The sequence below is a fragment of the Phyllobates terribilis genome, unplaced genomic scaffold (assembly GCF_046119375.1).
Source record: "Phyllobates terribilis strain yellow unplaced genomic scaffold, ASM4611937v1 Scaffold_2__4_contigs__length_985480577, whole genome shotgun sequence".
Classification (NCBI taxonomy): Eukaryota; Metazoa; Chordata; class Amphibia; order Anura; family Dendrobatidae; genus Phyllobates; species Phyllobates terribilis.
The window spans coordinates 153238542-153262865 of record NW_027362762.1 but is presented as its reverse complement, the minus strand read 5'-3'; positions in this window follow the sequence as shown (position 1 = coordinate 153262865).

The window sequence follows — 24324 nt, the reverse complement described above, 5'->3', positions numbered from 1 at the left end:
AGGAAACCCAGTTTGAACTGAAAGATTTCCTTTAACAGTCAATTGAAAATTAGGAGGTAGAGCCTGCAGAGTGGAAAACTGGTGGAAATGCATGATACAAGTTACATAAGTTCCAAAAAGAATGTTTACTCCTCATGTACATACTGTACCCAGACTAGCTTAGTCTGAAAAGTGACTTGAAAGTATAGCCCTTTAAAGTAAAAATAAAACAATTTGCTTTCCTGAAAACAATCATGTAACCTTCTTAGGTAATAGGATTTTCAGATTTGCTTTGGTTTCCTGCTCTAGATAGTGTTAGCCCACTTTTGCAGACATGGCTGTCTGATTTTATCTTGATCTCTAGCTTTTGGTTAACTACATGTCCTGGATATGTAAGCAAGTTGTATTTTTAAAGGGTTTTTTTTAAGAGTAATGGAGCATTTTGTGGTTTTGTATTTCTTTTATGTCATGATTTGACCTTATTAGTGATGAGCGAATGTGCTCGCCACTACTCAGTACTCCCCCGAGCATCACGGTGCTCGACAAGCTCGGCGACTATTTCGGGCTGCTCGGACAGGAACTCGGGTCACCGCCCTCCATGTTTGGCTCTCTTTGGAGCGCCAATGAACATGCAGGGATTGCTTGCCACGCATTGTAATGCCATAGCCATGTTGGTTGTGGGCATTACAGTGATTGGCAGGCCGCACAGCGTCATCAGGTCTGTATAAGACCTGGCACCACTATGCTCATCACAGTCCACCCCGGAAACAGGCAGAGTAGGGAGAGGTGCTGCTGAGTCAGGGAGAGATTTGCTTGTTTATACTTAATTTAGGTATTCCACAACATATATACATCCATGTGAACTAACAATCCTTCTGAGGTCTAATCCAGCTGCATATATCCAGTGGTGATAGCAGGAGTTAGGCAGGCAGGCAGTGTATGTGGCAGACTGTAGTGCATATATTGCAAGAGGGTCCATTGAACGTTCTGTCTACTGCTGCTATTCTTACAAAAATTTTTAGACATAGCCCCAGATATCCGGGGCCAGGGCAATTTTTTTTTCTTAATCCTGGTTATTTGCTTAAAAACCAAGGCAGGCAGGGTATGTGACAGACTGCAGTGCATGATACAGCACAAGACGGTCCATTGCATGATCAACTTCTGACTGATCCTGCTGTAACAAATATTTGTAGACATAGCCCCAGGTATCAGGGGCCAGGGCAATTTTTTTTTTATCATAATCCTGGTTATTTGTTTAAAAACCAATCCAGAGTACACCATTTTTCTACTCCATTTGCTTGTTAGCACTGCAGAATACAGACACAGACAGATCTTTTCCATATTACAGCGATAAAAATCCAGAAATTTGAACTGAACATGGAAAATATTGGCCTCCTTTTCCATTTTGTTGCAGAGTGTCGGTCAAGCAATTCACACTAGGTCTCTGTGAAGAATAGTATTAATAAACTACAGGCCTGCTATTTAAAACCATGGTTCTCTGTCAGAAGTATCACATATAACTGCGTTCCAAAATCAGCCATTTCTGACTTCCATTTTCATTTCGTTGCAGTGTGTCGGTCAAGCTATTCACATGAGGTCTTTGTGAAGAATAGTATTAGTAAACTACAGGCCTGCTATTTAAAACTGTGGTTCTCTGTCAGATGTATCACATATAACTGCGTTCCAAAATCAGCCATTTCTAGAGAACGTGGAAAATATTGTTCTCCATTTAAAATGGGAAAGGTGTGTGGCAAGGGACGGGGAAGTGGACATAATGGTGATGGTGCACGGCCGAGACCATGGCCATGGGCAAGCTGAAATTGTGCCACAACAAACACCTACATCTGTCGCTCGACATTCCTGTCCCAATTACTAGGGGACTGCACAACACCACTATTGAACACAGAGCAGTGTCAAAAGGTTATTGGTTGGATAGCAGATAATGCTTCCAGTCACTTTGCCACCACCACCTTGTCTCCACACGGTCAAGTCTCAGTAGCCGTGAGTCTGGACCCCATATTCCTCACCCTGATCCTCCTTCCTCCCATCATGCCAAGTGCCCGGAGACAACTAATCCCACACTTGGACACTCAGAAGAGCTGTTCACTTTTCCATTTGTAGATTCGGGCCCAGCCAGCTTCAAGCGAGTCAAGAGGTGAACACGTGTAGCGATGCCCAAATATTTGAGCAGCCACGGTCATACGAAGGCAGTAGTGGGAAAGTGCAATTACTGTCACAAGAGGTGGATGATGATGAGACACAATTGCCAGAAAGTCAGGTGGAGGACCAGGGGACAGAAGTGGAAGAAAAGGTGGTGGATGATATAGTAACTGACCCAACCTGTCAGGGGACATGTAGAGCGAGGACAGCAGAACACAGGGGGAGGGAGGCGTAGCATCACAACAGTCAGGAATAGCAGTGTGGGGGCTGCAGACACAAGGTGGGAAAAGGTTTCCCGTAACACCAGCACGTCGGAAGTTGCCAGTACAACTATTAGGTCTTCCCAAGTCTGGTTGTTTTTTAAAGATTCTGCAGATAGCCCCAAAAAGGCCATTTGCACGACCTGCCAGGCCAGCATCAACATGGGTAGCAAAACTAGCAGCCTGACCACCACCAGCATGATCAGGCACATGGCAGCAAAGCACCCGACTAAGTGGGCCAAACGCCAGGTCCCAGAAACAGTGTCTGTGGGTGACACCACTACTTCTTCCGCTGTTGTGCGTGCACGCCAATCCCCTGTTCATGGCGCATGCGAAGATGCCTCCCACCCTGCACGTGTCGTTGCACACTCCCAACTAGCACCATCAGCAAGCACGTCCACATCCCAGCGCAGTGTTCAGTTGTCCCTACCCCAGACCTTGGAATGCAAGTGCAAATACACAGCCAACACCCCACAGGCCACACTACTAAATTCACACATTTCGCGAATGCTTGGGCTCGAAATGTTGCCTTTTAGGCTCGTGGAGAATGAAGTTTTCCGCAACCTGATGGCGACGGCCATCCCTCGGTACTCGGTCCCCAGCCGCCACTATTTCTCCTGGTGTGCCGTCCCCGCATTACATGAGCATGTGTCCCACAACATTAGCCTTGCCCTCAACAACGCAGTTACTGGGAAAGTCCACCTAACCATGGACACGCAAGTGCTTGTGGGCAGGGACGGTACATCTTGTTGACGGCACACTGGGCTAATATAATGGAAGCCGGGACCCAGTCGGATCTTAGGACAGAAAACGTCCTCCCGACGCCGAGGATTGTGGGCCCTGGGTAAATCAGGGCTGCCCCCACATTCTACAGCTCTTGCACCTCCTCCTCTTCTTCAGCCTCCATCTCCGAAATGACCACATCAGTCACAAGCTGGAAGCACTGCAGCACTGCCTCGGCCAAGCAGCAACAGGCTGTGCTGAAGCTAATATGCTTACCCGCACAATGCTGAAGAGCTGTGGACAGCTCTGAAAGAGCAGGCAGATCTGTGGCTGACACCACTGACTCAACAGCCAGGCATGGTTGTGCGTGACAATGGCCGGAACCTTGTGGCGGCTCTGAGGTGAGGCGAGCTCACACATGTACTATGCCCGGCCCATGTGCTTAACCTCGTGGTTCAACAGTTTCTCAAAACCTACCCGGATCTGCTGGATCTGCTTGTCAAAGTGCACTGTGTGTGTGTCCATTTTAGAAAGTCAGCTACATCTTCCGCCGGCCTTGCCGTTCTTCAGCAGTGTTCTCAGCTTCCAGCTCACTGACTGGTGTGCGATGTCCCCAAGCGTTGGAACTCTACATTGCAGATGTTGGGAAGGATTTATGAGCAGAAGAGGGCAGTTGTTGACTACCAGCATCAACAAGGCCGTCGGTATTCAGGTCAGACTCCACACATAAAACCTCAGGAGTGGACATGGATGTCCGACATCTGTACCATCCTCTAAAACTTTGAGGACTCCAAGTTGGTGAGCGGTGATGATGCCATAATTAGCATCACCATCCCGTTTCTTTGACTTCTGAAATGCTATCTGCTCACAAGAGGATGCATTGCAGACGGAGCACGATGAGATGGCGCAAGGAACCATACAGGGAGATTCCACACAGCCCAGCCTCATCTCATCCCAACGTGGATTGGGTGACAATGAGGAAGAGGAGGTGGAAGAACAGGAGCTGGTTTCCTGCGCTATAGGCAGTACAACCTGCACAACTGTTATATCGTCTGTTCAGCATGGATGGCCTGAGGACAGGGAGGAGGAGGAGGAGAAGGAGGAGAGCATGGTCAGTCGTCCTCTTGGTGAGGACACGGAAGTCTTGCCTGGTAGCAGTCTGGCACACATGGCTGAGTTTATGTTATGCTGCCTTTCCCGTGACCCTCGCGTTGTCCAAATTTTGGGTGACAGTCATTACTGGTTGGTGACACTTATAGACCCAAGCTACAAGGAGAACTTTAAATCTCTTATTCCCACGCTGGACAGGCCTAATAAAATGGGGCAGTACCAGAATGCACTTGTTGAGGAATTATTAAAAAAATTCCCATCAGAAAACGCTGGCGGCCGAGGTCACAGTTCGTTGGACAACCAAGGTGTACAGGTGAGAGAGACACAAATGCAATCCAGCAGAGGCAGGGGAACACTGTCAAAGTTCTGGGACAGTTTTCTCAGACCCTCCCATAGCACAGGCCCTGAGGCGCAGGATACTCTCACAAGGAGGGAAAAGTTGGGGAAGATGGTGAGGGAGTACCTTGCCAATTGTACCAACGTCCTCCATGATTCCTCTGTGCCTTATAATTATTGGCTATCCAAACTAGACACGTGGCATGAACTGGCTCTCTACGCCTTGGAGGTCCGCTAGTGTTTTGTCACAGCAGGTTTTTATTTCCGCTGGTGGAATTATAACTGATAGGCTCATCTGCCTGTCAACTGCAAATGCTGACAGACTGACTTATAAAAATGAACAAGGGCTGGATGAAGCCAGACTTCTCAACACTACCGATTGATAGCAGGGTAACATAAATTCAAATACAGTGCCTTTTTTTGAGGAGGTCTAACTCTATTCCCATGCACCTCTGTCTTCACACCCAGACATGGGTATACGCTTCCTGATTTTGTCTATTTGCTCTTGTCCTCCTCCTTCTCCTCATCCTCCACCACCATATCACCACCATATGTACGTCTCTTGCAAAGGGCATTGGAGTTCCTCCAAATTTTTGGCAGCCTTTGCTTCACTGCATAGGCAAACAGTATGGGACACCCACTTCCTAATAATGGGAACATTGTTTTCAGGAGGCCCTCCGACCTCTACGTCTCTTGCAAGCGGCATTGGAGTTCCTCCAAATTTTTGACAGCCTTTGCATTCACTGCATAGGCAAACAGTATGGGAGACCCACTCCTTTCTAATGGGAACATGTCGTTACTGAGGCCCAGCTCTATGTGTCTTTAAATGGTTATTGGGCTTTTTTCCTAAATTTTGGCAGCCATTGGACTCACTGCATACCCTGTAACTGTATAGCAGTAAACTGCCTCTTGAAGCTCATCAAGAGAATGCCAAGAGTGTGCAAAGAAGTAATCAAAGCAAAAGGTGGCTCCTTTGAAGAACCTAGGGTATAAGACATATTTTCAGTTGTTTCACACTTTTTTGTATATAATTCCACATGTGTTAATTCATAGTTTTGATGCCTTCAGTGTGAATGTACAATTTTCATAGTCATGAAAATACAGAAAAATCTTTAAATGAGAAGGTGTGTCCTAACTTTTGGTCTGTACTGTACATTATAGAAAAAGACATATGCATGTTTTTCTCAATATCTGACATGAAATCAAAATAAAGCTTTCCAGTTTTAGGTCAATTAGGATTACCATAAGTTTGCATACATTTAATTAGTATTTGGTACCATTGCCCTTAAACTGAATGATTTGGATCAAACGTTTGGGATATCCTTCCACAAGCTTCTCACAATAGTTGGTCGGAATTTGGGCCCATTCCTCCTGACAAAACTGGTGTAACTGATCAAGGTTTGTAAGGTCGCCTTGCTTTTCAGCTTTGCCCATACATTTTCAATAGGATTGAGATCAGGGCTTTGTAATGGCCACTCCAAAACATTGACTGTTATCCTAAAGCCACTTTGTTACCATTTTTGCAGTATGCTTTGGGTAATTGTCCATTTGGAAGACCCCTTTTCGCCAAAACTTTAACTTCCTGGCTGATGTCTTCATATGTTGCTTCAGTATTGTCACATAATCTTCTTTTCTCATAATGCCATCTATTTTGTGAAGTGCACCAATTCCTCCTGCAGCCAAACAACCCCACAACATGTTGCTGCCACCCCCATGTTTCACAGTTGGGATGGTGTTTTTAGGCTTCCAAGCTTCTCCCTTTTCCCTTCAAATGTAACGAAGATTATTATGCCCAAAAAATTAAATTTTAGTTTCATCAGACCACAGGACACGTCTCCAAAAAATTAAGTTCTTTGTTCCTTTGTGCATTTGCTAACATTAATCTGTCTTTTTTATGTTTCTTTTGGAGTAATGGCTTATTCCTGGCAGAGAGGCCTTTCAGCCCATGTTGATACGGTACTCGTTTCACTGTGGATATTGACACAATCTTACCAGCTTCCGCCATCATCTTCACAAGGTCTTTAGCTTTTGTCCATGGGTTGATATGCACATGTTGGACCAAAGCACATTAATCTCTGGGACACACAACCCATCTCCTTCCTGAGCAGTATGATGGTTGGACATTCCCATCTTGTTTGTACTTGCATATAATTGTTTGTACAGATGAACGAGGCACCTTCAGGTATCTTGAAATTGTACCCACGGATGAGCCAGACTTGTGCAAGTCCACAATTCTCTTCCTGATATCCTGGCTGATTTCTTTACACTTTCCCATGATGCTACACAAAGAAGCAGTATGTTTCAGGTATGCTTTAAAATACATCCACAGGTGCGTCTCTAATTAACTCATATGTTGCCAAAAAACCTATGAGAAGCTTCCAAACACATGACATCATCATATAGGCAGTCCAGAATTGTTTAAAGGCATAGTTATGTTAGTGTATGTAAATTTTTGACTTTGCAGTAAGTAATAAAAATGCCTTAAAACATTCTGTCTCTCTCATAATTCTGGCGTTTGGCAAATATTAAAAATTATGGTAATCCTAATTGACCTAAATTGGGAAAGGTTTATTCTGTTTTCATGTCAGATATTGAGAAAAACGTGCAAATGTGTCTTTTTATGTAGTGTATGTAAACTTCTGGTTTCAACTGTATATATATATATATATATATATATATATATATACAGTGGGTATGGAAAGTATTCAGACCCCTTTAAATTTTTCACTCTTTTTTTCATTGCATCGATTAGGTATATTCTAACAAATTCATTTTTTCTCATTAAAGTACACTCTGCATCCCATCTTGACTGAAAAAAACAGAAATGTAGAAATTTTTGCAAATTTTTTTAAAAAGAAAAACTGAAATATCACATGGTCTTAAGTGTTCAGACCCTTTGCTCAGTATTGAGTAGAAGCACCCTTTTGAGCTAGTACAGCCATGAGTCTTCTTGGGAATGATGCAACAAGTTTTTCACACCTGGATTTGGGGATCCTCTGCCATTCTTCCTTGCAGATCCCCCGCTTGCTCAGAGCCCTGTCAGCCGGATGCTTACCTCTCCCCGTGCCTCCGCAGATCCGCTGTCTTCCTGCTGTGCGCTCCATGTGACGGCTCAGGTCAGAGGGTGCGGTGACGTCTTTCCACCGCGCCCTCCCCTGAGCCGTCACAGGCAGAGCAGAGCGGGAAGACGCCGGCGACACTGGAGTCAGAACCTGAGCAGCTGCAGCAGGTGAGGAGGAGTGAGGTGAGTATTTCATTTTTTTTTTTTTTATTGTATGGAGGCAATGGGCATTATATGGGGGGTGACATCCTGCATGGGGCATTATATGGGAGGGGAAAGGGACATCCTGCATGGGGCATTATATGGGGGGGAGAGGGGACATCCTGCATAGGGCATTATAAAAAGGGGGGGTGACAACCTGCATGGAACATTATAAAGAGGGGGGGTGACATCCTGCATGGGGCATTTTAAAGAAAGGGGGTGATATCCTGCATGGGGCATTATTTGGTGGAGGAAAGGGACATCATGCATGGGGCATTATATTATGGGGGGGAGGGACATCCTGCATGGGGCGTTATAAAGAGGGGGGGTGACATCCTGCATGGGGCATTTTAAAGAGAGGGCGGTGATATCCTGCATGGGGCATTTTAAAGAGAGGGCGGTGATATCCTGCATAGGGCATTGTTTGGTGGGGGAAAGGGACATCCTCCATGGGGCATTATATGGAGGGGGAGGGGACATCCTGCATGGGGCATTATATGGGGGGAAAGGGACATCCTGCATGGGGCATTGTATGGGGGGGGAGTGATATCCTGCATGGGGCATTATATGGGGGGGTGGCATCCTGCATGGGGCATTATATGGGGGGTGACATCCTGCATGGGGCATTATGTGGGGGGAACAGCATGCATGGGGCATTATATGGGAACCAGTATCCTGTACGGAGCATTTTATGGGGGCCAGTATCCTGTACGGAGCGTATTATGGGGGCCAGTATTCTGTATGGAGCGTTATATGGGGGCCAGTATTCCGTATGGAGCATCTTATGGGGGCCAGTATTTTGTATGGAACGATTCGCCGGTTTCTGAGCTATTGTGGAATTTACAATAGATATTACTCATGTAATGTAAGAAGTGAAATCTTCACAGTGGTAACTGTGCATAATGAATCGTGGTATGTGTTAAAGGGGCCCACTGAGACTCTTTCGCCCGGGGCCCAGAAAAACCTGGAGCCGGCCCTGCCTGGACTAAAGCATCCGCCAACTCCTGGACAGTCTGTGGTGCAACGTGACGTTGGTGGATGGAGCGAGACATGATGTCCCAGATGTGCTCAATCGGATTCAGGTCTGGGGAACAGGAGGGCTAGTCCATAGCTTCAATGCCTTCATCTTGCAGGAACTACTGACACACTCCAGTCACATGAGGTCTGGCATTGTCCTGGAGGAACCCAAGGCCAACCGCACCAGCATATGGTCTCACAAGGGGTCTGAGGATCTCATCTCGGTACCTAATGGCAGTCAGGCTACCTCTGGCAAGTACATGGAGGACTGTGCGGCCCTCCAAAGAAATGCCACCCCACACCATTACTGACCCACTGCCAAACCGGTCATGCTGAAGGATGTTGCAGGCAGCAGATCACTCTCCATGGCATCTCCAGACTCTGTCACATGTGCTCAGTGTGAACCGGTTTTCATCTGTGAAGAGCACAGGGCGTCAGTGGTGACTTTGCCAATCCTGGTGTTCTGTGGCAAATGCCAAGCGTCCTGCACGGTGTTGGGCTGTGAGCACAACCCCCATATGTGGACGTCAGGCCCTCATACCACCCTCATGGAGTCGATTTCTAACCGTTTGTGCAGACGCATGCACATTTGTGTCCTGCTGGAGGTCATTTTGCAGGGCTCTGGCAGTGCTCCTCCTGTTACTCCTTGCACAAAGGGGGAGGTAGCAGTCCTGCAGCTGGATTGTTGCCCTACTGCGACCCCCTCCACGTCTCCTGGTGTACTGGCCTGTCTCCTGGTAGCGCCTGCAGCCTCTGGACACCAAGCTGACACACACAGCAAATCTTCTTGCCACAGCTCGCATTGATGTGCCATCCTGGATGAGCTGCACTGCCTGAGCAACATCTGTGGGTTGTAGAGTCCGTCTCATGCTACGACGAGTGTGAAAGAACAACCAACATTCGAAAGTGACCAAAACATCAGACAGAAAGCATTGGTACTGAGATGTGGTCTGTGGTCCCCACCTGCAGAACCACTCCTTTATTGAGGGTGTCTTGATAATTGCCAATAATTTCCATCTATATATATATATATATATATATGTATATATATATATATATTGTTCCAGGATTTGACGGGCAACGTTAACCAGCACAGCCAGACCCTCAGGTGGTCCCCCTGACACAGTCAAGTTTTAACCCCAGTCCTGCAGAGGGGGTCATTCACATAAAACCTAAGGTGCCTCTTCCTGATTTTTTGGGGGAAGATCAGAAACTATTTAATAATTTTAAGGAGGTGTGCAAGTTATATTTCCTACTCCGCCCTGTTTTCTCTGGGAATGTAGGTACTTGGGTGGGTCTTGTTATTTCCCTTCTTAGAGGGGATCCCCAGTCTTGGACATTTTGATTACCCTCATGCTCACCCATACTCTTGTCAGTGATCTTGGCTGAATCCCATCTTAAGGCATTGTGTCAGCGGGACCTCACTGCAGAGGACTACTGCTCCCAGTTTCGTAGGTGGGCCATAGAGACTGGGTGGAACAATACCGCTCTTTGTAGTACTTTCCTGTCTTGGCTTAATGAGCACCACTCTCCTCCCTGGTCGTTGGTGGCCGCCATGACTTTAGCTGTGTGACTTGATCGGAGAAGATCAATACCCTCTGCTGGTCCTGAGGCTGAGGGAGAAGCCATGCAGCTTTGTGGAGTTGGTACCTCTCAGGAGTCAAGGCGGCAAAGATGGCGTTGGTGACAGTGTCTTTTATGTGGTTCCTCGTGCCATCTCGTTCATGAATGTCCACGTCTGGAGGCGGAGGGAAACAACTGCGCCTAACTGGGTTCAGGGATTCTCAGTTACATGCTCATGTACCCCTAGCACAGAAATTATTTTTACCTATTGTCATCACAATTAGCGGTAAGAGTGTGGAGGGCTATGGTTTTGTTGATTGTGGGGCTGATAAGTTTTTTAAAAGCTGCCGTGGCCAAGGAGTTGGAGGCTCCTCTTATCTCCTTGGATGCTTCTATAACATTATCTTCTCTTGATAATTCTCCCTTTGCCCTAAGTATCGGGTATCGCATCGCTGAACCAGTATCTATCACCACAGAATGTCTGCATACGGAAGAGGCATGCTTTTTTATTTTACAGCATCTTCCTACTGCTTTGGTGTTAGGGTTATAAGTGCGCAGCCAAGGGAGTCCTATTACTGACTGGAAAAGGGGGGATATTGTTAAGTGGTCCTCCGACTGCCAGTCCCTTAGGTATTATCAATTTTTCAGAGCTGTGAGACTCTGGAACTCTCTGGGAGAGGAAGTGGTGATGTCCAACTCACTTAAAGAGTTCAAGAGAGGCCTGGACGCCTTTCTTGAGAACAATAAAATTACATCTTATGCTTAGTTAATTAATCCAGGGATTTAATCTGACTGCCAGATTGGTGTCGGGAAGTGAATTTTTCCTCAATGATGTAAATTGGCCTATACCGCATGGTTTTTTGTTGCCTTCCCCTGGATCAATGCTGCGGAATAGCTGCAGTGCACAAGAAATAGGCTGAACTGGATGGACGCTTGTCTTTTTTCGGCCTTATAAACTATGTAACAATGTAACTATGTAACTAAATCCTTCTAAGGTAGTAGGTTCCATCTCCCAGGTCCCATGGTATGTAGCAGAGTTTCCACAGGCCTCTCCGAAGAGGCCTCCCAGAAATCACCTCCACATAGAACTTATGACTGTTCCATCCAGCTCATTGAGTGGGCAAAGTTACCTAAGGGCATAATTTTTAACCTGTCAGAAACCAAATAGCAAGCCATGAGGGAATATGTTCAGGAAAATTGAAAGAATGGGTTTATCTGCACTTCCAAATCCCCGGTTGGAGCAGTGAGCTCAATCGCATAACTGTACATAATCAGTACCCTCTCCCACTCATACCTGACCTCTTTAATCAACCGATGGGGCAAGTTGGTTTACTAAGCTGGATCTCCGGGGGGCTTACAATCTTGTCCGCATTAAAGAGGGGGATGAGTGGAAAACAGCCTTCAATAGCCCTGAGGGTCATTATCATTATTGTGCAATGCTCTTTGGGCTCTGTAACAGTCCAGCTGTGTTTCAGACTATTGTTAATGATATTTTCCATGATCTTTTGGGTATTTGTGTTATGGTTTACCTCAATGATATCCTCATCTTCTCCAGGGACCTGGCTGCGTATAGGGACCATGTGCGCACCGTCCTGAAAAGATTGGAGGATCACTATCTTTATGTCAAAAAAGAAAAATGTGTTTTTGAGGTGTCGGAGTTGTGGTTCCTGGGACTTATTCTGTCCCCCATGGGGTTTCAGATGGTCTCTGAGAAGGTGAGGGCGGTGTTGGAATGGGCACAATTGGTTAAACTCAAGGGATTGCAGGGTTTTTTGGAGTTTGCCAATTATTACCGGAAGTTTATTAAGGGTCTTTCCAAGGTGGTGAAATCCCTCACCAGTCTCATCCATAAGGGGAAAGACATGTCTAATTGGGGACTTGAGACCATTAAGACCTTCAACACACTTAATAAGGCCTTTTCCTCCGCTCCAGTTTTGGTCCAGCCTGATGTTAATAAGCCTCTTGTGGTGGAAGCGGATGCCTCTCAGGTAGGGGTGGGAGCGGTGTTCTCCCAGGGTACAACCACTCTAACACATTTGAGGCATTGTGCATTTTTTTCTCGTAAATTCTCTAATCCAGAGCTCGATTATGACATCGGCAATCGTGAACTTCTTGCCATAAAGTTAGCTCTTGAAGAGTGTAGGCATCTCCTTGAGGGAGCTAAGCATCCATTCACGGTGCTTATTGACTATAAGAATCTTTTTTTTTTTAGAGAATGCTAAGAGATTGAACTTGAGAAGAGCCTGATGGGCCTTGTTTTTTACCAGATTCAATTTTTCGATCTCTTGCCTCCCTGGGACCAAGAATGTTCGGGTAGATGCTGTCTCTCTGAGTCTTTGTCCTTGTGAGTCTGAAATTATGGAACCTGATTTCATTCTTCCTAGGGGCATTGTAGTCTCTTCTATCAATTTAGCTTGGGAAGTGTTAAGACTCAGGGGATGGCTCAGTTTAGCACACCTCATGATAAATTATTCGTTACGGTTGGGCTTACTCAGAGAGTGTCATGACTCGGTCAAAGCGGGCCACACAGGCAGGCATTAATGGGACTTGACACTTGTTGAGCAGAAAATATTGGTGGCCGTCCTTGGGTAAGGATGTTGAAGCTAATGTTAAAGCATGTGAGATCTGTGCCAAGAACAAGGTGCTTCTCGTTTCCATGGCAGGGAAACTTCTCGATTTGCCCATTCCTGTACGTCCTTAGTCCCACATATCCATGGACTTCATTACGGATCTCCCTGACTCCAAGGTTATGACTACAGTGTGGGTTATTGTGGACCAATTTTCTAAACAATGTCACTTGATTCCTTTGGTTCAGTTGCCCAGTGTGCAGGACTTAGTAGATTTATTCCTTGTTCAGGTGGTAAGATTACATGGGGTTCCTATGAATATTGTCTCCGATTGTAGGTCCCAGTGTGTCTCCAGATTCTGTGGGGCTTTCTTTAAACGCCTCGAGTTGGAACTCTCATTTTTATCTGCATACCATCCTCAAACTAATGGGCACATGGAGCGAACCAACCAGAGACTTGAGTTGTATCTAAGATGTTTTTGCTCCCATACCCAGCAGGATTGAGGATCATACTTAGCCTTGGCACAGTTTGCCCTAAACAATAGACACCATGAGGGCTTGGGAATGTTTCCCTTCTTCTATAATCTTGGACTCCATCCTAAGTCTCCTTGTTTTGATGGAGGGCACAAAGTACTTCCGACAGTCTCTGCCACTATCCATCGCCTCTGGAAGGTTTGGGGGGGTAGCCAGTATCCATCTCAAGAAAGCCGGGGAGAGCATGAAGAGGCAGACCGATAAGCGCCATGTCACGGGAGTGTCAGATGTGACAGACAGTCGCCCTGCAGTTGGCTGCAGAAGACCTCTTCGTTTGGCATTACAGACACCTTCTTAGTTGTTTCACTCTAGGACCCAGCGACTACCTCATTCCTGCTAATTGACACCCTGGCCTGGGTGTTTAAATAGTTTCACTTTGCAGCAGGAAGGTGCCGGTGATGCTCACGTTTCCTTGTGAATGCTTGAAGCTTTCAGACTGCTATCTTCCTCTGTGGTGCTAGGAGGGCGCTTGGAGTTCTCTCTCTGAAGTCGGCTTCGGCTAAAGCTTCCCCCGTGTTTGTCTCCCTTGTTGTCTTTAGTCATTAGTGGGGGTCAACCAGTGCTCATCCCTCCCTCCCTATACAGGATTTAGGTTCGTGTAGGACGTTAATGGAGACAGGGTGATATCAGATCAGCCTTGGAGGTATCCACTCCCCCCTTTCCATAGAGTCTAGGCTCCCTTTCCCCCTTCCCTTTGTGTTGCACTCAGCCTTTCACACACCTTGTGTGACATGCCATCAGCAAGGTTGCAAACTCAGAGTGGGGAACAGAGTTTGGGTATCTACTAAGAATCTCAAGATTAAGGTACCAGATCCTAAGCTTGCACCCAGGTTCATAGGACCATTTTCCATTGTTGATGTTGTCAATAAGGTGGCTTTTCGGGTAGGCCTGCCTTCCTCTAGGCGGGTTTCCAATGTTTTTCACAAGACATTATTAAAGAAGGTGGTTACCCCTCTTATGACCCATGATTTTCCTCCTCCTATTGTGATAGATGATACTGAGGAATTTGAGATAGAAATTATTGTGGACTCTTGTAGAGTTCGGAACTCCATTCAGTATTTGATTCATTGGAATGGGTACGGTCATGAGGAGAGGTCCTGGGTCTCAAGAGGTAATATACATGCCAATCGTCTCATGGATGAGTTCCATAAGAGTTTTCCAGACAAGGTGGTTGGTGAGAGCCCGGAGGCCTAGGGAGGGAAGCACTGTTAGGAATTGTGATTCTGTGCTCCCATCCGGGAATGGAGCAGGTTTAGTGCTACGCTACTTGGGTCGCAAGCGCCACCATTGTCCTGACCATGGAGGCGGAGCTACTACGCATGCATGGAGACTGTCTCAATCTTATGGAGAATAGTGTTCTGGTGTTATAGGATGTTTGAAGATGCGGGAAGCGGTGTCTCCCACAGATTTCCCTGGTGGCCAGGCAGTGCAGGACGCTGCTTTGTCTGCCACTAACCAGTGGTTGAATTATGTTCATTCTGCTGTGCAAGCTAGCAGGGGGTGGCTGTATGGGGATGATTAGGAGGTATTCAACACTTGATCATTAGGCAGGCTAGTTAATCCTTCTCCCTGCTCAGTGCTTTGCTGTTTATTGCAGTTCCTATGTGCTGTGGTGGTGAGTGGTGCTAGCATTAGTGTTGCTATCTATTCAGGGTTTTCTCATTTTCTCTTCTAGTTTCACTTCCTGGGGTTCTTGCAGAGGTACTCACCTGTTTTTTGACTAGGCACCAGCTGCGTCACCAGACGCCAGTTGTCCGGCGACAGTGGGCCTGGGAAGAGCTCTGCCAAAGTCCGACCCCAAGTGCTTGCCTCATTGGGCAGCTTGTGCCAAGTGCGTCTGTGGCTGAGCCTTTGTAGGTTTGGTGCCAGTCTTGCTGGGTCCCTCTGCAAAGTGCATAACACACGTACTAGTTAGGACCACACAGCAATCCTAATGGTTTCCACAGGAATAACATTAGCATTTTTGATTGTCAGGTCTTCTGATGAAAGTCTAATGTGACTGAATTCTTACAGTATGTGCACCTCAAGAGACCGCAAGTGAATTGAGCAAGGCTGAGTACATCTGGTTGGAATGTAGCCAGACGTGGGCAAACTGCACACTTGCGGTCACATCACTTGCCAGCAATACCGGAGAATCCTGACAGAAGACCGGCCAAAGCCTTTAAGGGCAAGTTCTTAGACAAAATGTCAGCCTCTAGTTGAAATAAGTGAAAGTGCACGACAGTTTCTCAAAATGTAAAAAAGAAGCCACTAGTGGTCAATTAGCAGAGAGGCCTCAGAATCCTTATAACAGTTCTTTCTAAAGTTCAAGTCTATAAAACACACTGACGCTCACTGATTGCACTGAGTGCATTAAAGTGGTGCCGGATGAATACTAGATATGTGTGAAGCTGCTGGTAGAACGGCAGGCTCTGTGTGATAGCCTGTCAAAGAGATAAACACCAAAATACTAGACACACTTCCACGCTATCACATACAATCCAAATGTGAATATTAGTGCTAGGGACAGAAGAGTGCAAACCTACAAGGCAATACTTCCTACATCAATCACTGACATCGTGCACAGCCTTTAGATGTAAATGAAGCAAACATGAAGAAATTTATGATGCAAAATAGAACAAATTAAGAAAACTATATAAACAAATAACATACGCTAAGAGCAGTGGAAGAGGGCTGTGCATGCAACTGCTGAGCAATGCCAGAAAGGAGCCTGATAGAGCAGTGAATAATGGCACTGGATTCTAAAACAGATATGCTGAGATCTCCACTCACAGAAAGCTTGTCACTAGTGATGAGCGAGCACTAAAATGCTCGGGTACTTGTTGTTCAAGTCGAGCAAATTGGAATGCTCGAGTGGTCGGACCGAGTAACGAGCCCAATGTAAGTCTATGGGAAACTCGAGCATTTTTCTGGCAGCTCCCCTCGGCGGTCTGCAGAGGGCCTAAAAATTGCCCAAATCGATGGGAACAGTGCTCAAATGACATGGGAACAGCATGGGGAAGACCCCTGGAAGCATTTCTGGCTCCCAGGTCACTGCTGTCAACACCGTTGTCAGAGGAATTACGCCAGTTATACGGACTCACAATAAAACATACAAAAACTAAACCAAAATGGATTTTCCTGTGAAATATGTTAAGGAACATCCTTTCCAGGGTAATGACTTTTATATAAGGCAAAATAAATAACCAAAAACAAAAATGCTCCTCCACACCTTGGGCTATGTTCACACGTAGCGTTTTTGATGCGGTTTTGCACTTTCACAGTGATTTCAACCAAGACAAATACATTCACCGGGAAATGTAATTTTAACATTTTACAACCCTATCTAGCCATGTGGTGTGTGCCACATCATCAGACACATCCTGTTTCATTTATGATGGAGGGACTCTGAAAGTCACAAAGACTATTTTTATAGGGCCATCAGGTGGCCCTTACTATTCTTAAAAGGCCAGCAGTCGGCTATGCTTTGGTGTTCCCATTATTAACTAGAGGGTCTCCTATACGGTTATTCCATATGCAGTGACTGCAAGGGCTGTCAAAAATTTGGACGCAACCCAATACCCCTTTGAAGAGACATAGAGGAGGGCTTCAGTAAAAAAAATGTTTCCATTATAAAGGAGCATGTTTCCTATAGTGGTAATGCCCACGCTGTGACTGCAAGGGCTGCCAAAATTTGGGAAAAACCCCACTAATAATTTAAAGACACATACAGCTAGACCACAGTAACAACATGTTCCCATTAGAAAGGAGAGGGTCTGCTATTCATTTATAGGGTATACAGTGAGTCCAAAGGCTGTCAAAATTTAGGAAAAACCCCACTAACAATTTAAAGACACATACAGCTGAGCCACAGTAACGAGTACAACAGGATTCCATTAGAAAGGAGAGGGTCTTCTATTCAGTTATAGGGTATGCAGTGAAGCAACGGCTGCCAAAAATTTGGAGGAACTCCAATGTCCTTTGCAAGAGACGTAGAGGTCGGAGAGCTTCCTGCAAAAAATGCTCCCATTATTAGGAAGGAGTGGGTCTCCCATACTGTTTGCCTATGCAGTAAAGCAATGGCTGCCAAAATTATGGAGGAACTCCAATGCCCCTTGCAAGAGACGTAGAGGTCGGAGGGTCTCCTGCAAAAAATGCTCCCATTATTAGGAAGTGTGTCTCCCATACTGTTTGCCTATGCAGTGAAGCAAAGGCTGCCAAAAATTTGGAGGAACGCCAATGCCCCTTGCAAGAGACGTAGAAGTTGAAGGGCCTTCTGAAAACATGTTCCCATTATTAGGAAGTGTGTCTTCCATACTGTTTGCCTATGCAGTGAAACAACGGATGTCAAAAATTTGGAGGAACGCCAATGCCCCTTGCAAGAGACATAGATATGTTGATATGGTACATATGGTTGTGATATGTTGGTGGAAGATGAGGATGCGGAGAAGGAGGAGGACAAGAGCAAATAGACAAAATCAGGAAGCGTATACCCATGTCTGGGTGTGAAGACAGAGGTGCATGGGAATAGAGTTAGACCTCCCAAAAAAAAGACACTGTATTTGAGTTTATGTTACACTGCTATCATTCGGTGGTGTTGAGAAGTCTGGCCCAATCCAGCCTTTGTTCATTTTTATAAGAGTCAGCCTGTCAGCATTTTAAGTTGACAGGTGGATGCACCTATCGCTTATAATTCCACCAGCGGCACTAAAAACCTGCTCTGACAAAACGCTAGCGGCAGGGCAGGCCAGGACCTCCAAGGCGTAGAGAGCGAGTTCATGCCACGTGTCCAGCTTGGATACCCAATAATTATAAGGCACAGAGAAATCTCGGAGGACGTTGGTACGGTCAGCAAGGTCCCAGAACTTTGACAGTGTTCTCCTGCCTCTGCTGGATTGCATTTGTGTCTCTCTTGCCTCTACTCCTTGGTTGTCCAACGAACTGTGACCTCTGCCGCCAGCGTTTTCAGATGGGAACTTTTTAAAATAATTCCGCAACAAGGGCCTTCTCGTACTGATCCGTTTTATTAGGCTTGTCATGAAAGGGAATAAGAGACAGAAAGTTCTCCTTGTAGCGTGGGTCTAGAAGTGTCACCAACTAGTAATGACTGTCACCCAAAATTTGGACTATGTGAGGGGCACGGGAAAGGCAGCGTAACATAAACTCAGGCATGTGTGCCAGACTCCTAACAGGAAAGACTTCCGTGTCCTCACCAAGAGGTTGACTGATCATGCTCTCCTCCTCATTCTCATCCTTTTCCTCCTCTCTGTCTTCAGGCCATCCACGCTGAACAGATGGTATGACAGTTGTGCAGGTAGTACCGTCTATAGCACAGGAAACTAGCTCCTGTTCTTCCTCCTCCTCTTCCTCATTGTCACCTAATCCACATTGAGGTGAGATGAGGTTGGGCTGTGTGCAATCACCCTGTATGGTTCCTTGCTCCATCTCATCGTGCTCAGCCTGCAGTGCATCCTCTTTAATTGTGAGCAGAGAGCGTTTCAGAAGACAGAAAAGTGGGATGGTGACACTAATTATGGCATCATCGCCGCTTACCATCTTGGTGGAGTCCTCAAAGTTTTGGAGGATGGTACAAATGTCTGACATCCATGTCCACTCCTGAGGTTTTATGTATGGAGTCTGACCTGAATACCGACGGCCTTGTTAATGCTGGTAGTCAACAACTGCCCTCTTCTGCTCACAAATCTTTACCAACATCTGCAATGTAGACTTCCAATGCTCGGGGACATTGCAGATCAGTCGGTGAGCTGGAAGCCGCAAAAGGCAAGGGTGGCGGAAGCTGTAGCTGACTCTCTAAAATGGGCACACATGCGGCGTACTTTAACAAGCACATCCGGCAGCTCCGGGTAGGATTTGAGAAACCGCTGAACCACGAGGTTAAGCACATGGGCCAGGCATGGTACGTGTGTGAGCTCGCCTCACCTCAGAGCCGCCACCAGGTTCCAGCCATTGTCACACACAACCATGCCTGGCTGTAGGGTCAGCGGTGTCAGCCACAGATCTGCCTGCTCTTTCAGAGCTCTCCATAACTCTTTAGCGTTGTGCAGTTTGTCACCTAAGCATATTAGCTTCAGCACAGCATGTTGCCGCTTGGCCGAGGCAGTGCTGCAGTGCTTCCAGCTTGCAACTGATGTGGTCATGTCGGAGATGGAGGCTGAAGAGGAGGAGTAGGCGCAGGAGCTGTAGAATGTGGGGGCAACCCTGATTGACCCATGGCCTGCAATCCTTGGCATTGGGAGGACGTGTTCCATCCCAAGGTTTGACTGGGTCCCGGCTTCCACTATATTAACCCAGTGTACCATCAGCAAAATCTACCGTCCCTGCCCACATGCACTTGTCCACGTGTCCGTGGTTAGGTGAACTTTCCCAGTAACTGTGTTTTTGAAGGCACGGCTAATGTTGTGGGATACGTGCTCGTGTAATGCGGGGACGGCACACTGGGAGAAATAGTGGCGACTGGGGACCAAGTACCAAGGGACGGCCGTTACCATCAGGTTGCGGAAAGCTTCCATCTCCACGAGCCTAAAAGGCAACATTTCGAGCGCAAGCATCTATGAAATGTGTGAAATTAGTAGTGTGGCTTTTGGGGCGTTGGCTGTGTATTTGTGCTTGCATTCCAAGGACTGGGGTAGGGACAACTGAACGCTGGGGATTGGCATGCACACACAACAGTGGAACAAGCAGTGGTGTCACCAGCAGACACTGTTGCTGGACTCTGGGGTTCGGCCCACAAAGTCGGGTGCTTTGCTGCCATGTGCCTGATTATGCTGGTGGTGGTCAGGCTGCTAATTTTGCTATCCCTGCTGATGCTGGCCTGACAGGTGGTGCAAATGGCCTTTTTGGGGTTTTCTGCAGAGTCTTTAAAAAATAACCAGACTCAGGAAGACCTAACAGTTGTACTGGCAACTTCCATCGTGTTGGCGTTACAAGGATTGCTTTCCCGCATTATGTCTGCGGCCACCACACTGCTTCTTCCTGCCTATTGTGGTGCTACACCTCCCTCCCCCTGTGTGCTGCTGTCCTCGCTCTGTATGTCCCCCTGCCAGGTTGGGTCAGTTACTATATCGTCCACCACTTCGTCTTCCACTTTCGCACCCTGGTCCTCCGCCTGACTTTCTGTCAATTGTGTCTCATCATCATCATCATCCACCTCTTGTGACAGTAATTGCACTTTTCCACTGTCACCTTCATGTGATCATGGCTGCTCCAATATTTTGGCATTGCTACACGCGTTCTCCTCTTGACTCGCTTGAAGCTGGCCAGGCGAGAGACCCGAATCTACAAATGGAAAAGTGAACAGCTCTTCTGAGTGTCCAAGTGTGGGATCAGTTGTCTCCGGGCACATGGAATGGTAGGAGGAAAAAGTGAGGAATATGCGGTCCAGACTCACGGCTACTGAAACTTGACTGTGTGGAAGACAGGGTGGTGGTGGGTAAGTGACTGGAAGCATTATCTGCTATCCAACCAATAACCTTTTGACACTGCTCTGTGTTCAATAGTGGTGTTCTGAGGTCCCCCAGTAATTGGGATAGGTAGGTCGAGCGACATGATGTGAGTGTTTGTTGTGGCACAATTTCAGCTTGCCCACGGCCACGTCCTCGACCTCTGCATGCATCATCACCATCACGTCCACTTCCCCGTCCCTTGCCACACACCTTGCCCATTTTTAATGGAGGACAATATTTTCCACGTTCACGAAAAATGGCTGATTTTGGAACGCAGTTATATGTAATATGTCTAACAGAGAACCACGGTTTTAAATAGCAGGCCTGTAATTTGCTAATACTATCCTTCACAGTCACTTAGTGTGAATAGCTTGACCGACACACTGCAACGGAATGAAAATGGAAGCAATGTCTGATTTTGGAACACTTATATTTGTTATGTCTGACAGAGAACCACGGTTTTAAATAGCAGGCCTGTAATTTACTAATACTATTCTTCACAGACACCTAGGGTGAATAGCTTGACCAACACACTGCAACAGATTGGAAAAGGAGGCCAATATTTTCCACGTTCAGCTTAAATTACTGGATTTTTATCGCTGAAATATGGAACAGATCTGGCTTTATTCTGCAGTGAGAACAAGCAAATGGAGTAGAAAATGGATTGCTTTTTAAGCAAATAACCAGGATTAAGATGAAAATTTTTTTTTCCCTGGCCTCTGATATCTGGGGCTATGTCTACAAATATCTGTAAGAACAACAGCAGAAGGAACATTCAATGCACCCTTTTGCACTATATGCACTGCAGTCTGCCACATACACTGCCTGCCTGCCTAATTCCTGCTATCACCACTGAATATATGCAGCTGGACTAGGCCTCAGAAGGACTGTTAGTTCAGATAAATATATATCTGTTGTGGAATACCTATACTAACAGGACGTTCAATGGACCCTCTTGTGCTGTATCATGCACTGCAGTCTACCACATACACTACCTGCCTGCCTAACTAACTCCTGCTTTCACCACTGAATATATGCAGCTGGATTAATCCTCAGAAGGACTGTTAGTTCAGTTGAATATATATGTTGTGGAATACCTATACTAACTATGAACAAGCAAATCTCTCCCTGACGCAGCAGCAGTTCTCTCTACTGTGCCTGGTTCCGGAGTAGACTGTGACGAGCATGGCGGCGCCCAGTCTTATAGACACCTGATGATGCTGTGCGGCCAGCCAATCACTGTAATGCCCACAACCAACATGGCTACGGCATTACAGTGCATGGCAGGCAATCCCTACATGTTCATTGACTCTCTAAAAAGCGCCAAACATGCAGGAGGGAACCCGAGCAACCCGGAAATACTCGCTGAGCTCGTCTAGCACAGTGATGCTCGGGCAAGCACCGAGCAGTGGCGAGCACGTTCGCTCATCACTATTTGTCACCAATGATTAGTCCGCAGAAAAGTTTGCTTGCTGCTGCATGACTAAAGTCCTATATGGGTAAGTCCGTTGTGGGAGTATCCCCCTGTAGATCACTTGTGATGTGTTGGTGGTGCACAGGGCGCTCTGGCTGGTAGCATCCCTGGAACAAAAATACTCACGCTGAAGAGGCGTGTGATGTCACTTACTCCAGGGTATGGAGTCCCAATGCGGCCAAAAACCAATGCATTTTGAAGGAACCCAGTCCTTCTTCCTCAAGGTATGACCAGTGCATGAACCATTGCATTATATAGCCTTGGAAAATCCACCTCCGGCAACTATTTGCTGCACAGGAAAAAAAAGGGGGAGGGATGTGCTCTTGATAGCTAGCAACACAATTACAATTGATTGTGGCTGATAAAAGCAAACATTTTATTGAAGGTTATTAAAAATTAAAAAGATAATTAAAAAAAAGCAAAGTGAGAAGAATAAAAATTATTAAAAACAAATGCAAGTTAAAACCAATCAAAATGAGTAAAATTGAGAAGGAAATTCAGACCCAAATTGCCAGCTCTATGTCATGTGTGCACAGGGTGAAAAAGAAACTACTGCTGATGCACATCAACCCATTGGTAATGTCCATTTGGCATGCCTCTCACCTGAGTGGCCCTAATTGCTCTTTGTACTAAAACATGATGGAATATCAAACTATATGGGATAAAATATACATCCATAATTTAAATATTTTTATTTATAATAAAACGACCGGCAAGTGACTAGAAGGCGTAAAGTTCAATCTCACGATTGAGCCTCGTTGGGGCTAAACTGTTAAAGGGAATCTGTGGCCACATTTGACCTATGTAAACTATAGGCATACAGATTATAGACTGCTGAGGAGAGTGATCCCTGTATGTCTCATATCAGATGCCTTGTTGTTGCAAAATCATCTTTTATCAATTTATATAAATGATCTCTTCCAGGCTCTGGGGAGGACACTGCCTGGAAGATAAGGCATAACTCTGCCCCCTGAGATTATTTTACATGAAGCAGGAGATGCCAGTGTGATGTATAATGGCTGCTCTCTGCTCTCCTGATCTCACTGCAGAGCTGTGTGTGATTATACCTGACACATCTGCAGATTCCTCTCAGCTTCCATCTCACAGGCAGGCAGAGCTGCAATATTGTTGCAATACAGTAGAACTCAAAAGCTGCAAAAGATGTGTTTGCAAGAAGACAAATTTGATTTCTCCTGTTCTGTGTTAGTTACTTGTCTCACACTGGTAACTTCCCCGTCATGTAAAATAATCTCTGGAAGCATAGTAATCTTCCAGGCAGCGTCTTTCCCATAGCCTGGAAGAAGTCATTTATATAAAGTGATAAAAGATGATTTCTCTTCAACAAGGCATCTGATATGAGGCATACAGGTAGGACTTTTTCAGTTGTCTATAGCCTGTATGCCTATATTGGTAGTTTAGATAGGTCCAATGTGGTGACAGTCAGTATTAGTGGGAGCCAAAACCAGGAGTGGGTGATAAATGCATAATTGGTGACTTGTTTCTATTATACCATTTCCCTGATTGTTCTTCGTCTGGCTTTGGCTCCCACTCCTGAGAATACTGACCAAATATTGATAATGGGGCCATGGCCTAAGTGTGAAAATCCATTTGGATTCAATCCTAGACATTTGTTTGTGGTAATTCCCTCCCCCTCTAATTTTTGGGGGCAGTTTGGACAATAAAAAACAGGTAATTTTGCAAGATTGATTTCAGACCTCACAATAGTATTTTCAGAGTGAGTGTCCTTTATAGCCCTTGCTGATGTTATTATAGTGATCTTTTATTCTTTTGGACAGTACCCTTTTAGTACATGCCACGTACAGTTTATTGCATAGGCATTGCATTATATACATGACCCCTGATGAAGAAATGGCTTCTTTAATTATAAATTGATCTGT